The sequence below is a fragment of the Microcebus murinus genome, chromosome 29, assembly GCF_040939455.1.
Source record: "Microcebus murinus isolate Inina chromosome 29, M.murinus_Inina_mat1.0, whole genome shotgun sequence".
Taxonomy (NCBI): domain Eukaryota; kingdom Metazoa; phylum Chordata; class Mammalia; order Primates; family Cheirogaleidae; genus Microcebus; species Microcebus murinus.
Window position 1 is genome coordinate 9,148,692 of NC_134132.1, and position 17,256 is coordinate 9,165,947.

General features: G+C 32.8%; 1 protein-coding gene and 1 long non-coding RNA gene across 3 annotated transcripts in view; one reads left to right on the forward strand and one right to left on the reverse strand.

Annotated features, from left to right (window-relative positions):
* CCSER1 (coiled-coil serine rich protein 1) overlaps positions 1 to 17,256 on the reverse strand; it is an 899,545-nt gene that overhangs the window by 332,375 nt on the left and 549,914 nt on the right. The window lies entirely within an intron of this gene.
* LOC105876349 (uncharacterized) lies at positions 2,632 to 16,637 on the forward strand. Its single transcript, XR_001156423.2, has 3 exons — positions 2,632 to 3,049; positions 6,390 to 6,416; positions 7,089 to 16,637. It is a non-coding gene; the product is annotated as an uncharacterized LOC105876349 (long non-coding RNA).

The following is a 17,256-nucleotide window of genomic DNA, read 5'->3' on the forward strand; positions in this document are numbered from 1 at the left end:
TAAGTGAAGCATCACAAGAATGGAAAAACAAGCACCACAGGCACTCACCATTACGTTGGTACTAACTGGTCAACACTTATGTGCACATATGGAAGTAACATTCATAGGGCATCAAGCAGGTAGGCGGGGGGAGGAAGAGATGGATAAATTCACAACTAATAGGTATGGTGTGTGATGTCTGGGGGTTGGGCGCACTTGTGGCTCCAACTTGGGCAATGCAAAGGCAATATATGTAACCAAAACATTTGTACCCCCATAATATTCTGAAATTAATAAAAAAAAGAGTATATAAAAAGTAACCAAAAAGAAATTCTGAAGCTGAAAAGTAAAATAACTAAAATGTAAAACTCACTAGAGTTATTCAAAGGCAGATGTGAGCAGCTTCTAGTTAGAAGGATCAGTGAATGTGAAGATAGGACAATTGAAATTACTGAGTCTGAGGAACAAAAGGAAAATGAAGAAAAATGAGCAGAGCATAAGGGGTCTGTGAGACACCATCAATATACACATTGTGAAGAAGAAGGAAGAGAGGAAGAGGAGAGAGAATATTTAAAAAAATAATCACAGGAAATTTCTCAAATCTGATGAAAGACATGAATATAAACAGTCAAGAAGCTCAATGGACTAGAATAAATTTGAAGAGACTGCACTGAGACACATTATAATCAAACTTACAAAAGACAAAAAGAATTTTTAAGCATCAAGAAAGAAGAAAATTCATCACATACAAGAGATCCTCAATAAGGTTATTAGCAGATTTCTCATCAGAAATTTTGCAGGCCAGAAGGAAGTGGGATGATCTATCTAAAATACTAAATGAAAAATAAAAATCTGTCAACCAAGAGTCCTAAATCTGGCAAAATGATCCTACATAATTTAAGAGATCAATGCATTGGCCGGGCGCGGTGGCTCACGCCTGTAATCCTAGCTCTCTGGGAGGCCGAGGCGGGCGGATTGCTCAAGGTCAGGAGTTCAAAACCAGCCTGAGCAAGAGCGAGACCCCGTCTCTACTATAAATAGAAAGAAATTAATTGGCCAACTGATATGTATATAAAAAATTAGCCGGGCATGGTGGCGCATGCCTGTAGTCCCAGCTACTCGGGAGGCTGAGGCAGAAGGATCGCTGGAGCCCAGGAGTGTGAGGTTGCTGTGAGCTAGGCTGACGCCACGGCACTCACTCTAGCCTGTGCAACAAAGCGAGACTCTGTCTCAAAAAAAAAAAAAAAAAAGAGATCAATGCATTAAAAATAAACAAGTATTACTTCATGTTTTTGGACACACAATTTACAAAAATGTAATTTTGTGGCATCGACAGCTGAAAGGGTTGGAGATGTGGCTGTAAAGGAGCAGTTTTTGTAAATGATTCAAATTAAGATGGCATAAATTCAAATTAGAGTGTTACAACTTTAGATTGTCAAACGTAATCCCCATGGAAACCATAAAGGAAAAAGCTACAGAATATACACAAAAGGAATAAGAAAATAATTAAAATACTTCACTGCAAAAGACCACCTAAACAAATAAACAAAAAAGACTGTTATTCAGAAAATGAGGGACAAATAGCTATAAGGTATATAGTAAACAAATCACAACATGACAGAAATACCTCCTTGTCAGTAATTACTTTAAACATAAATGGTTTAAACTCTAAAATAAAATGACAGTGACTGACAGAGTGGATTAAAAAACAAGATCCAACTTTGGGCTGAGTATCCCAAATCCAAAAATCCAAAATCTGAAACTTTGAGTGTCAACATGATGCTCAAAGAGAATGCTAATTGGAGCATTTTAGATTTTCATATTAGTGATGCTGAACCATTAATCACAATACAAATATTCCAAAATAAAAAAAATATATAAAATCTTAAATAATTCTGGTCCCAAGCATTTTGGATAAGGCATATTCAACCTGTGTATGCCATCCAAAAGATACTCACTTTAGATCCAAAGACACAAATAGATTGAAACTAAAAGAATGGAAAAAGATATTCCATGCATATAGTAACAGAAACAGAGAGCAAATGTGAATATATTAATACCTGACAAATATGCTTTAAATCCAAAAAGATTATAAGAGACAAAAAGGGACATTATATATTAATAAAAAGTTTTATACATATATAACATTATCATTAAATATCAATAAAGCAAGATGTAACAAAAAATAAATTTAAAAGTCCATCTAAATGAAAACTCAGTAAATAACAGAAGGAAATGCTAAGCTAGAGTGATGTTGGTTTAAGAAAGGATACCTGACCCTCCAACGTGAATTTGGAGGACTTGATTTCTCTGTTCAGGGAGAATAAACTGGTGCCTGAGACCAGGGTGTGGTTGTGTGCCTGAAGCTGAGGTTGTGGACAACTCCATAAGGGGCATTGTAGTATAGTTGACAAATATGTGAAGTGGCCAAAAACCAAGACCCTCCTCCAAAAAGTCTGAGGGCAACCTCACATACCTCTCAAAATCAAATCTACAGGCTTGAGCTCTGTCATAGCAGGGAGAGGGAAGGGGGGCAAGGGCAAGATATGTAACCCTAACAATATTTGTACCCCCATAATATGAGGTAATAAAAAAAAATAATAATGAATTTTTTTCCTTAAATTAGGAAAAAAAAAAAGTGTGCAAGCAGGAAGCAAGAGCCCTCTGAAAGGCCTCCTGGCCACAGCCATCTCTTCCAAGGAGCTTAGCACAAAAGCTCTTCTAGAAAGAAGAAAACTTAGCTCCTGACAAAGCAAGATTTCATCATTTCCCATTTGGTGAGCTCCTTTGGGTTTAGCTCCCTCTGTAAGAAATACCCAGGGGGAGGAACCACAAATCCTAGAATAAATTTACTTGTTGCTACATCCGAATGACTTGGTGAAAGAATTAAATTTGCTCTTTTGTCTTATTAATTAATTCTAGGTTTCCAGATACCTAAACCTCCTTAAACCTTCTTTTTCCTTCTCCCGGGCAAGAGCTCATTGTTCTCCTTTACATGGATGTTCCTCTCCTACTAGTCAAGATGGAAGAAGAAAAATCGTGTGTTGAGTTCTACAGGAGTCTGCTGCCAGTGAGTTCCTATGACTATCTTTTTTTCAGACAGAAGACTTTTGTGGCCCCTCACTCATGGTCTTTTCTATAGCTGTAGCAGCATGTTTTCAGCAAGTTAGGTTGGTTTGGGGTGTGTGTGCATGTGTGTGTGTGTGTGTGTATGTGTAAAGAAAGAGAGTATTTTTCCCGGAAAGAAATGATAAGTACTGTCTTTTTTATAGTAGAACTTAAGAGTAACTTAAGTATTTGACTTTCACCTTTTTTCTTAGTGTAGATTCAACAGTTTACACATTATGTTCATACTTTATTAAAACAGGTACTACTGTGAAAAAAAAATCAAATCTACAAGCTACATGACCAAGTGTTGCCACTTGTAGCGATTTATCCAAGGTACACTCAAACACATGCAAGAGGATAAATGTTGATGTTTATTGCAACACTGTGTTATGATAGAAGATTGAAACACATACAGGGGCCTGGTTTAATAAGCAGTAGCTCATCCATGCTGTGAAAAACGATGCAGACAGCTAAAATAAGCAAGACATTTACTGTGTGAATGTGTTCTTCATTTTTTTAGTGTTAAAAAAGAACAAGATAGTACCAAATGTGTGGATGTGTAACAATCTCCAAGATATACTGTTAAGTGAGCAAAGTAAGATGCAGATCAGTGCTAAAACTGTGTAAAAAGGCAGATGTATTTACACTGAGGCTCATTTATCAATAAAATAGATCTGGATGTTTCCCAGGAATCCTGACAGTGATCACATCTGGGAATGGGAATTGGGTGCTTTTTGAATTTTTAAAAATGCAAATAAATGAACAAACTTCCAAGCATGGAGAGAAGTTAGGAAAGCTGGATCCTCAGGGAATCTATTGAGTGCAGGATGGCACCTTGAAAGCAATCAGTGGTACCTATAAATAGAAAGCCAAATAGACCAGATCTGTGGGACGTGGACTTGGGAAGGAAAGAAAATAGACTGTTAAGTCAGTCTAGGACCAGCCAGGAATCCCCAGGTTTAAGAAATATCTGTATTTGCGATAGCATTTTCTGTCAAAGTTTGTCAAAACTATACAGTCATTACATGGAATTCTCATTTCAAAATGGGCTAGCAAGGTGTGAGAAAATACCTTTTGTAACTGGTTCCCGCCCTACTTCCATATGTCAAAATCAAACAAACTCAGGCTAGAAAAAGTTGTCCTGCTGCTGATAGTGACAGCAGGTGTGTACAGAAATTTTGTTTATCATGGGACTTCATTATTATTAGTCATATTCACAATTAGGAAAAGCTTTTTCCAAAAGATTATGATTTCTTCAAGGGCATTTTTTGTTTCTAAATTTATTCTCAACTGACTTTTGTTCCAATATCATTGTAGAAATTGATAACTATTTTGTATAAATAGTCATTCGATTCTGCTTCAGCTTCACTTATTTTCCATTATTTTAATGATTTATATTTATCAAACAGCCTGCAAGAGGAGACCACCTACATAGCTTAACTGCCAATTCAATATACTTTAAATACTTTAAGCTATGTAAGTGGGCTATTACCATCTTATTAAGTTTCATAGATTTTAAAAATCATGCACTATGTAAAGACATAATCTGAGGTATCTAAAGGAGCTTTGAAGACTCGACAATCAAAATAATATTTTTAAATACTGTCTTGAATAAATACATTAAATCAGTTTGTTATTTGTTTATATGGAAAGGATAAAATATTAATAGCAGTTCTCATGGTATCATATCGAGATAGATATCTAATACAATACTGTGAGAACTGCTATTAATATTTTATCCTTTCCATATAAACAAATAACAAACTGATCTATCTAGCTTTATCTATAGATAGAGATATATGTTTATGTGAAATGGCACAAATAGCCTTTGCTTTAAATGTTATCTCTAGAAGTTTTCTGCATCCTTTGCTACCAGAATGTCTAAGGAAATAGATTTTAGGTACTCACGTAGTCCACAGTGGGAAGCAAAGTGTGCAGTTGAAGCTACATTATTTCAACTTCTAGGTCACACACATGCTCAAATAATGCTTTATGTCCAATATAAGTACAATAAATACAATGGATTATATATTTTTAAAAAGCTTTATGTAAGTTACTATTAAAGAATAAGTACAGGTTGTCTAACAAGGATTATAAGCCTAAGAAATTTTCCAAGTTTATTCAGTGAGAAAACCAGGTCTTTTCCTACTAATTTTTTTTTTTTGGCAGGATGATAGCTAAGAAACTTAACATGTGTTAACCATGTAGATATAATCATGACGTTTAAAAAGTTTAGAATATCCCAATATTTTCTTAAAATGTCATTTTGGCCAGAAGATGGCAGATGTGTAGGTTCACTTCTATGACCTTCCATCACGGTTAGAATACAGAAAAAACTTCCTATCGTCCTAATACCTGCATTTGTAGTATCAAAGTCAATATAAAATGAGTCTGTGAGGCTGTAACTTAAGATATTAACTTTGATTCATTTGCTTTCCAGGTCATTTTAAAGGTCTGGCTGAGAGAAACAAAGTAAAATATCCAAAAAAAAAAAAAATGCTTTCCATCTAACCCTTTAGCTATTTTAATTACTCTATTTGAATCAAGCTACATTTAAGCATTATATATCTAGATTTCAGGAGATGATCCTCATGTAGAAATGCTTTTATTAAATTAAAGTTTAATGTAGAGCCCTCCTTTTGTTAAATTTAGCATTGTTATAAGTAATGACTTTATGAAAAAATAGTTTCAAAACTTCTATAAGTGGTGAGGGAAAACAATTATTTTAGTAAACTAGTGCATTGTCAAGGGTGTGATGAATGTGTAACTATATTCATTTATTGATTTTATATTTATCATCCATATAGCTAGATGATTTAGAATTACATTACTTGAAAAGGATTTCTTTCTTTGGAACAATTAGTAGATACTGAGGGCTAGTGTGTTGATTGCACTTGCTACTTTCTCTAGATTTCTAACTTGCAAGCTTTAACACATATGATTACAAAATTTATTACTATAACGTATTTTAAGTGGTTTTGGCAATATAAAAGTACACATTATATTTACCCAGGTTTTCTAATATCAATGGATCATCAATCCATCTTTAGTATTTAGGATAACGTTGCAAATAAGTAATTGTACACGTATGTTTGTTTAAGCACTGGTGGTTTTACAGCTGCTTGATGGATTTTCAGCAAAAGGTTGTCAGGTCAAAGACCATTTATAATTTAATTTTAGTAGATGTTGACTGAATGCTTTTAAAAATGATGTAAAAATTCATATTTCTACCAGCAATATATGCATTTTCAAGTATTCCAGCCAGCAACTGATGTTGCTAGTTTGTTTTTGTTTGTTTTTAGGTTTAATGGCTATAAAGCAGTAATTCTGTAAGTATATTTTGTTAAGTATATTTTAAGTTAAGTATATTTTTAAAACTAGTAAGTTTTAAAGTATATTTTAAAACTAGTAAGTTTGAATATCTGTATTCATTTTCCATTTGAATGTGTTTCCTTTGATTTGTTTTTTGATATGATTTGCACCAAATGCTCTGTTTCCTTGGCATCTTCTGAATTAATATTATACCTTGATAATTACATTTAAAAATCTACAAAATCTACCTCAGTAAAGGCATTAAGTTAATAGGAAAAGACATGCAATTATATTTTATTCATGAGTCATCTGAAAATATTTTACAGATTTCTATGAGAAAATACAAGATAATTTATTTGTAAGAGATTTTTGCATATTATAGATATTGACCCTTTGCCTCTGTGGTTCAAAAGCTTTTTGTGCAAGCCCTCTATTCTCAGAAATAGATGTGAAATAGCACTGCTAAATCTTGAAGTTTTCTTGTTTATGTATGAATCTTGCACTCTACATGTACCCAAAAGGAAGTACTCCTATATGGTATGAAATTCCAAAGGAGCACAGAGCAAGAGAATATCGACTATCGAAAAATAGCCCTATGCTTTTCCCTCCTGTTTGGAAATATTATTACTAAGAAGGAATGAAATGGTAGCAATTCAGGGATTATGTCAAATTTCTTGTTTGTTTTCAAGGAGATGGCTGTTCAACAAGCAGGCACGGAACCTTCAAAGAAGAGGCCAATAGTCATCTGTGCTATGAAACCAAATGGGATTCACAGAGACTCAGAAGATAAATCACGAGTTACTGTCTTATCTGGTCTGACCTCTGCTGCTTTATCTTTCAGTCTAACTTCCTACCATACTTCTTTGGGCTTCTTTCCAAAGAAGATACTGCTAGACTGGTGGAAACAAAGCAAAGCTAATTAGATTGACAGAATGACTCTACTACAGCATGTGTCTTTGTACCTTACTAATATTTGCATAAACACAAAATTGATTCTACTAATACAATGGGTTTGTGGCAATGAAATGCATTACTTCAGTGTAAGTACTATTTTAAATGCAGTTAAACAATCTACACAAAGAAAAAATAGCAGGTTATTAAATGATTTAGTGTAAGTTTTTTTTGTTTTTAATTGCATACATACATCCCTAAATAGGTATAACTCCTAAATATGTATACGTATATGCAAACACACAAAAATGTGTGTGTACAAAATACCACAAGAGATTGTGAAAACAAGCCCATGAACTAGGTAAAGAAGAAATTAAAAGCCTAATTTTACAAGGAAAGGCAGATATTAAAGTTTAGAGAGGTGACCAGTCTGTCTAGGTCAAAGAGCAAATGAATAGTACCCTAGGTCAATGCCCCAGACTTCTGATAACTGATTCCGTGTTCTATCCATTAAAGATCACAAAGTTATAGTAGAAATATGGATTTGGAAAATATTTCTTAAATCACAAGTGAAGTAATGCTTCTTTTTTTTCTGTTTAAGAGAAACACTTTATAAAATTGATACTTGTTATTCATCTACCCAGAGTAGATAGATAGGCATTTCTCACTGCAATGATTCAGTGCTGGTACTTTAATTCTTCAGGTTATTTGTGAAGAAATGTGATTATATTTGCTTTATTCACAAAGAATGACCCAATTTGGTTACTGTTCTCTCAACAATTTATATTTCTGCCTCACTCTCGAGATTACCTTTATTTATTTTGTTTAATCTGGCTCTTTACTCATCTAAAAATGATATAGATAAGAAAAAAGAAATACCACCAAGCAAATAATCGAAATGTCTTTGAAAATAGAAAAACCTTTCTTTGTGTGTAGCTTGTTATCCTTCAGCTCCACTACCATCAACTAAATTCAGGTTCTGGAATTGGACGGCCATAGCTAAATTCCTGATTTCACCATTTGTTTGTTATGTGACATTGGGTAAGTTACTCTAATTTTTGTCTTCATCGTTGGTAAAAGTTCACAGGATATAGTATGTAAAGGATTCAAATAGGTGCATTGAATTACCCAATTAGTTGCTTTATTATTCCCAGATCCAGTTACTATACTACTCTAATTATTATTACTGTTGCAAAAATCCATGCTGCTTTCATCTTGTTTAAACTGTGGAAACTGACTAATATATCAGGATGAATAAAATATATCCATATTCCTTATTGTGTAAACTTTCCCTCTCATTTAAAAGTTTATTAAATGGATAAATATTAATGATAGTCACTCCTAGTTAATATTAAGAAAAATTATTGCGGTGCTCATGTCTTTACTCTTGTGACCCCTAAGGCCAATTATTAGTCTTTTAAAATTATCCTTTGGGTATATTAAGAGCCTGAAATATTCCAGACTTTAGCTTAACATTAGAATTTTATCATCAATAGTTTTTGTTTAAGCCCTTATTATGCCAGTAATGGATCATTAAGCATGGGATGAACTTATAGAGAGTTATAAGGAAGCCCATTATTTGATCTTCCTATGACCCATAGAGCAGTGTATACTTGAAATTCATTTAGAGAGTTTGGAATGCATAATTACTATTATATTGAGAATCTCTGCTCAGTATAAGCTTATTTCACAAATGATTCTATTTTAGACTGCCAGTAAATTACAGAAATGCAGAAAAGTTCCATCATAAGTGGGGTTTCTGGAAGCCATGCCTATCACAAGAATGAAGGAGAGTGTATAATCATGCTCTTCAGTGGGGTATCACTTACTAAATAATTACGCACAATTGTACATATGAAATCATTATAAGCCCTCTCTGGTGTTATAGCCCATCCATGAGAACATAGACTCTCTATCATCAAGTAACACAGATTACACTTTAGTTGCAATTATATTTAAGGTCCTCCATTTGAAACATCTTTTAAACAAAAATACATTATTTGATGGTTGAATGCTGTATCTTTCCCTAAATTAGAAGAGGTTTTTTTTTTGTTGCAATTGATAGCAAATTGAGGAGAAAACAGGGAAATATATTTTTAAATGTCTGAGGAAAAGGGATGGAAGGAGGGAAATTTGAATGTTTAGTTGCTATTGGCATTATACATATATATTTTAAAATCTTGTGTGATGCCTACTTCATACATAAAATGGTATAATGACTGCTTTCTGTCTTTCTGACTAAGTCATTTTGGCAGTTATCTTAATTATTTGGAAGGAAATTAATATTCATGAAAATATAATGAAATCTCTTTAATAGCTACACAATACCTGGCATTATACCATTAGGAAGTTTTTATTTGAGTGATCTTTCAGTCAGGGTTCAGTGAACAACAGAAGTTTTACTAATAAAAATTTATTTTGAGATGGGAGTTTATATAAAAATTAGTTTACTCTCACAGAGCAAGATGGGAGCTTACTGTTTATTATAAAAATTAACACATACATGTTGCTTGCTAAAAGTTTGATTTAGATGAATTGAATAGAGAAAAATTGATACATGTTACTTTAAGATATTTTAAGATTCCTGAGGAGTTGAGCTTTTTTTCTGGAGAATATGTATGGTTTAAATAAAATTTGGATACCTTCTCAAAATACACCTAAATACCTTTCACTGAACACCACCATACATCTGAAAATGGCCTCAGAGGAACTAGAATTGGTGATTTTCCACAAAAAGCTGAAATCTCACTAATCTTAGTAGTGAATCAAGTTCACAGGGGGAATCTGAATTCTAAGTGCCAATACTAATTATAGAGGAGCAGGAGTGGGGTCATATATGGAAAGCAGAGCCAAGAATTAAAAGTCATCAGAGATAAAATACAATTGGTAGAATGTCAGAAGAGAGTAGGAAAAGAAATAGGCAATTTGCCACAAATTGTGCTTATAATGTGGTTTGGAGATTAAGCTGAGTCAAGATATATGATTTGTTTATTCTGGTTTAGAGAGTTGGAGAGCTGGAGCATTATTTTTCAGCGTTTCACATTTAATTTTTTTCCAGATATATTTCAATAAATAGGTATTGAAAAGGGTGATCTAGAAGCTAAGTAAAAATAATTTTGAGGTGAATATATATGTTATATATATATGCTTTTGATATATATGTATGTGTTACATATATGTCCTTTTGATATCAAACTGGGATTTAAATATAAAATTAAATGGTAAAAATTAGCTCATTTCAACTCTCACTTTACTTCTCAATGATCTCTAAGATTGTTGAGGCTTCTGCTTTCCCCTACTTTCCAGCATTCCTTGCAGCTCACTGGGATCATGTGACTGAATTCTGGCCAATAGGATTAGAATGGAAAAATGATATATACAATTCTTAGCCTTGGCATTTAAAAACATAACATCTTCCCCTCTTCTTGTACCACACAACTTTGGAAGCTAACTGTACCAGTGTCATAGCTATAGAATGGAGGAGATTGGGTTCATCCATAGCAGACTTAGCATGAATGAGAAATAAACCTTTCCTTTGTGAGTACAGGAACATGATTTTTAGGTGTGAATCCTACCATTCAAGTAAAGAAAATGAAAAAGTCATAAAATAAATGGTGTTTCAAAATTGAAAGGAAAAAAAATAGTTGTAATTGAAGCTAAACATTTTTAAATTTAATTTTGGATAATTACTAAAAATAAAAGAAAACTGTTAGTATCATGATGACATAGAAAGTGTAACAGTTTTGTAAAAATGAAAATCATACATGCATGCACAGAAAATTTAATTTGTTACATTTAGAGCACCACAACTTAGTCTTAGACTACAGCATTTAAATACTCAAGGGTGAAAAAATTAACTTTGGACTTCAATTAAAAATCATCAAAAGAGTAGTTAAAAAAATTTAGAAAGACTAGTCATCTCTCTTCACAAGTTATCTGTTTTATTATATCCAAAGTTGCATTTATTTTTTTTAACTTGTCTAACTATATAATGGAAACAAATTGGAAAAAGAGATGCAACATATAAAAAGCTATTTTATTGGATTTTTTTAAAGGAAATATATCTATCAAAGGATCTCATTATAATCTCATTACATCTACATTATAATCTACAAAAGAGTGTCAAATCTTTTCTAACACACTTGGGATTATATCAAACAAAAAGCATTTTTTATTTATTTCATGAAGTCTGTAACATTTAAGTAACAATATTTTCATATATTATTAATAAGAACTATTTTAGCAACTAAATTTTGAAAATTTACTCTGAGAGTTTACTAGACTGACACAGAAGTTTAAAAGAGTCTGGTTCAGTGCCTCTGCAGAATTTGTAAATGGTGGGATAAATTCATGTGTCCTTGTAAGCATATTATCATCAACAATAGCTGGTTGTCTCTGAGCTATAGGGAACTGTTCTAGGTTTCTATACATAAGGCATGGCCTTCTGTCTTCTCTGTTTACAAGCTAGACACATCCAATAAAGAATAATATAAAGTAGCACATGCTTCAGATCAAGAGGTAGAGCTAATAAAGTTCTTTTCTGAATAAGACACTGAAGGTTGCAAAACAGACATATTGCCTAAGCAATAAATGATACACATATGATAAACTCTTTAATTAAGAGATATAAAATACCATTCCAGACTGGGAGAATTATATGCAAGAAAAATAGCACTTATTCACATGATGAAGAAAGATTTATTGATCACTTATGTGTCAGGTGTTGTACCTGTATCTGTATCTGCATAAATACATGCACAAGGATACTTTGATAAAGCGAATAAGGAGACATCTAATTAATTTTACCTTAAAATAAGCACTTTTGTAAGAGCAAACAAAAACCACCATGAAAATGAAGACAATATCTTTTCTTTAGTCCAGTTTAGATTTTACACCTGAATGAGAAAGGTCAATGAACATATCAAAAAGATCATGGCTAGTTTCAAAAGCATATTTTCTGACAAACAAAAAACTAAGAAGTGGAGCTCAGATGTAATGATTTCAATCAGTCAAACAATGCCTGCTCCTCCTCAGGAGCTTGGCAAGAATCCACCCTGTTTCTCGAGCACCTGAGGTGCATGTGAGTGATATTTGAGAACAGAAGATTTGGGAACATTATAATTCATGTGTACGGAAACAGGTTGTTTGTTCCTTGGTTAAAACAGCTGGAATTTACTTTGTTGAAATGTAAGCCAGGCATTTTATGCTGGCAGAATCTGTTCTGCTTCATTTGAGAAGGTGCTTAGAATTGTTTTTTCTTTTACTTTAAAAACAAGTAAGCCTGTAACACCTGGTAGCTGTCATGTCAAACTCAAGTACTGCAAGCAATGTATCCATATCTGGGGATCTGTTGTCTAAAGTCATGGGGATTCTTTGCCTCTAATTATCTTCAAGTGATGCATGTTACTTCCATAATTAGAAGTATCAGAAATGAAGAAAATATTTTTCAGAGTTTCTTTCTCCAATGTAATCAACAGAGCAATGCCAGTCCATAGAAGGAAAAAAATAATAATTTAGAAGAACACAGAATAAGACTTTCTCACCATTTTTAAGGTTGTTGACCTGTCACTGACCAAAATGGATAATGTGTAGGAGAAAGTGCAAAAGACTCAAGCAACTCATTAAATAAAATTCAAATGATAAGTATAAAAACCTTTCTAAGGTAGTGATGAGAACCTTGGACCCATGGCATGGATTAATTATAGTATTCAAAAGAAAAATTCTGTAACAAAGTCCATTGCTTTCCTAATCCACCTTCCCTAGTCCATTTGATACTTAGTTTTTAAAGATTTAAAAATTAAGGATTTTTAATTCCAGTATAGATTTCTGTGCACATCCAATTCAGTTCAATATAATACAAACATTTTTTATTTCCTACCATGTAAAAGACACTAACAATAACAATAAGGAATTGTAATTAATATTTACAGTCTGTAAATTAATATTTTCAACTTCCTATTTTCATCATCCTTTCAAGTTTCAAACATTCTTTATTACTCTCCTGGCTCCTTAGGATGCCTTTGCCTTCTCTGGATTCTAAACTGCTAATATTTTCAATATGGTTTAGTATAATATCCTTCCCTGCAATACACACTCAGTATAGAGTGCATGATACAGGATATTAGCTCTTTCTGGAGAGTCAAATCATCAGTTATATTTGACTCCTTTATTAAACGTTATTATTTGGGTATTACTGTATTATCTTCATGTCTCAAAAGTCATTAATTCCAAAGTAAAAGTTTCTTTTTAAAATTCATTTCAAAGTTTCTTTTGATTAAAGTTCTAGAAAAATGAACAAACATATTTAGAACACGGATATTTCATAAGAAATATTCATATAAATTTTTAAATATGTCATTTATGTTTAAGATATTCTCACACACAACATTTATATCTACCATTGGCCTAGATATCTGGAGAACCATGACCATGAGCAAGTGGTATTTAACTATTTAAGCCTTGATTTTTCTCACTATATATTTGTATTCCTCCCTTATTCTTTTCTTCACTATAAATTCAACCTACATCAAAAAATCAATCATAAAAGTTGAAGTCATAAAATATTAGAACAAACAAGACTTTTTTTGTTTTTTTAAATCTTGAAGTAAAAGTAGGTCTTTCTATGTATGACAATAAACATAGATGACAAAATAAATTGACTATGTAAATATTTTCCACATTTTAAAGTATGCATACCCTTCAACACAGCATTTCTACTTTTAATAAGTGTCCTTATAAATGCAATTGCTCAAATATAGGTTTGATTGTATGTGTGTATGCACACACAATGTATATGTGTATATTTCATATACACATATATAATTCTACATTTTAAGAATTTTCTTTACAGATATAACACTTAAGTGTGTATATATATGCATTTCAAATATTAATATGTACATATCTCTATACACAATATGAATATATATGTGTGTGTATGTGTATGTATATACACATGAAAATTTTTTGCAGCATTTAAAAAAAATAATAACCAAGTGGAAACAACCTAAATGCTCAAGAATAAGGGAAGTGTCAAATACAATTTTACTATTTTCATATACTTGGATATTATACTATACAGGTATCAGAAAAAACAAGGTAGAATTAATGTACTGATATTGGAGGGATGTCCATAACACACAATAAGAAAAAACAGAATATCATGTACTGATATAACTTTTGCATAGAATAGGATCCCATCTTGGGCTTAAAGAATATGGAAATACTCTTGGATGGAACTAAGAAATTATAATTTTTAAAGCTGCAAGTGTCCTAAAATTAGCCTGTTTATGGTTCACTGATCAACCTAACATTTTTTCAGGGGTGCCTTTTGGCCACCCCTATTTTTGGTTTCACTATGTCCTCTTCCTGACCACTGCAAGGTATTTAAATTCCCCCTCTTTCCCTTCATCCTCTTAAAAGAACATGCCTCCTATGTCATCTACATTTTCATTTCACACCGTTATTTGATTCATAAGGCAGAATCAATACAATAAACTTAGAATAAACAGGGGGAAATATGCAAGGACGAATATGTCTTACATCATGTGGGCTAATCCAACAATGTTCAAACCAAATCAAATGCTAATCCATGATTAAAAGAAATACTTCAATAGGAGAATCAGGCCCAGGATCCATGATCATCTTTATTTCATTATAATTAATTGTTTATAATATCCTGTTCTTTATTCATCCCACTTAATGAAGATAAGAAATCACTTCAGCTACCTCTGGAATCAAAGATATATTTTTAAGAATTTTACTCTATTAACATGAGATTTTTTTTTTTTTTTTTTGCCCTGTACTTTTAAAATCTTTTGCTAATTGCATATTCATAGTCTTGGCTAAAGAACACTAGCTACTCTTTTGAACCTCTCACTGAAAATGTGATCTCCTTTAATTATACATTCTTTTCAAGTACCTCAGGACACAGCGTGTCATCTTTCACTTACAGAAGATTCAAATGAGCAATGTTTCAGACTTGACCATATATTCCTTTACTATAAGTGAAATGTAATGAAAATTTATTACACCAGCAATAAACTTCAGATGTTTTACAGAGACAATCTGTACTGCTCGTGCACATAATGGCAATAAATGCCCTTGTTGTGCCAATGCTGGCACTGGGCCTTCTTTGCCTGGCTGGTAAAGAACCTCCTATGGACAGAGCACCTTTCAAATGACGTTATCTCTATGATATAACTGTCGGGTTCCCAAATCAAGAGCTGAAATATTAATTTATTTTCTTACTACAAAAGTAACATATATTCATTGTAAATGTGATATGTATACAGAATCATTTAAAAAATAAATTTTTTCTCATTTCCACTCTCCAGAGAAATTTCTGTCACATATGTATACGTATTTCACAAAAATGGACTCATTGTAAAAATAACATTCTAAAATTTCTATTTTTCTACTAAACATAGATATTCAATAAATATTTATTAAATACATGATAACATTTATTTCCATCAACTATTACTTTTAAAAATAAAGGAATGGATTAAAGGATTTATAAATGTATACATTTTAAAATATATGCACAACTCTTTTTTCGTGGAGTTGTCTTTCTTTCCATTTTCATGGAAAATACAACAAAGCATCACAAAAGTCTCAAAGTAGGTTAAAAGAAAAAAGGGATTAGAAAGCAGCCAGGAGAAAGAAGAGAGACAAGTGGGAATAGAAAACAAGGTATTTCATAAGAAAAGACTGGTGCTAAAACAAAGGGGAAAGTGGAACAACACAATTAAAAATAAAAAAAAATAATATCTATCAGCAGATAGGTCATTTTTGCCTCCAATTCCAGAAGTTTAATTTGCTCCAGCTACATCTGAGATTTCTTAGAGGAGCAGGATAGGGAGAGACTGCTGAGTGACTCCTGCTTACCAAAGACAACCCTGCATCTGCTACTTTATTTTCAGGGTCACAGACCCCAGGTGAGGCCAGCAGCCTGACTCTGAGCAGAGGAACATCCGTGTGAGCATATGTGTGTGTGTGAACATGTATGTGTGTGAGCATTTGCAGTGGGAGGTAAGAAGCAGTATGGGAAGAGGATGCAGAGACACCACCACTCGGCTGCTTTTCAAAGTAGTTCAGGTAACAGTTTGTTTTCAAACTTTAGTTTACCCTCCATTTCTTGAAATTTTAGTCTTCGTTTTTCTAACTCTATTTTTTTTTTTTTCTATTCTAATTTTTTCTTCTCCTTTAAAGAAAAAATGTTTCCTCTGGGAGGCCAAGGCGGGAGGATTGCTTGAGCTCAGGAGTTCGAGACCAGCCTGAGCAAGAGTGAGACCCCATCTCACTCTTGAAAAAGAAATCCAAACAACTAAAAGTAGAAAAAACTAGCCGGGCATGGTGGCATGTGCCTGTAGTCCCAGCTACCTGGGAGGCTGAGGCAGGAGGATCGCTTGAGCCCAGGAGTTTGGGGTTGCTGTGAGCTAGGCTGATGTCACAGCACTCTAGCCCGGGCAAGAGAGTGAGACTCTGTCTCAAAAAAAAAAAAAAAAAGAAAGAAAGAAAGAAAAAGAAAAGAAAAGAAAAGAAAAGAAGTCTCTATTTTTAATATTTCTGATTTTATGTTTATATTATACCCTCACTTTAGGTTTTTACCTTTCATGATTTGGGAAATAAAATCAGTCAAACATATTTTGCAGTTGGAATGACAAAAATTTAGCCTCATGACTTCTGTCTTGAACAAATGAATGGCTGGTAGGCCCTTTTGCTAAGATGAAAAAAAATTTTGATTTGGGGAAGTAGGAGTTTTGGCAGGGAGTATAAATCTGGAGTTCTATTTCAGACACATTAGTTTTAATATATCTTTAAGATACTTAGTAGACTATGAAGAGGGGAGGTACACATTGAAATATATAGCTTTAAAAATACTAATTTTGGAACAATCACTATTCTATGTTATGTAAATAAGAATGCTAAAAATGTACTGTTTTACATCTTACTAAGCTTGCT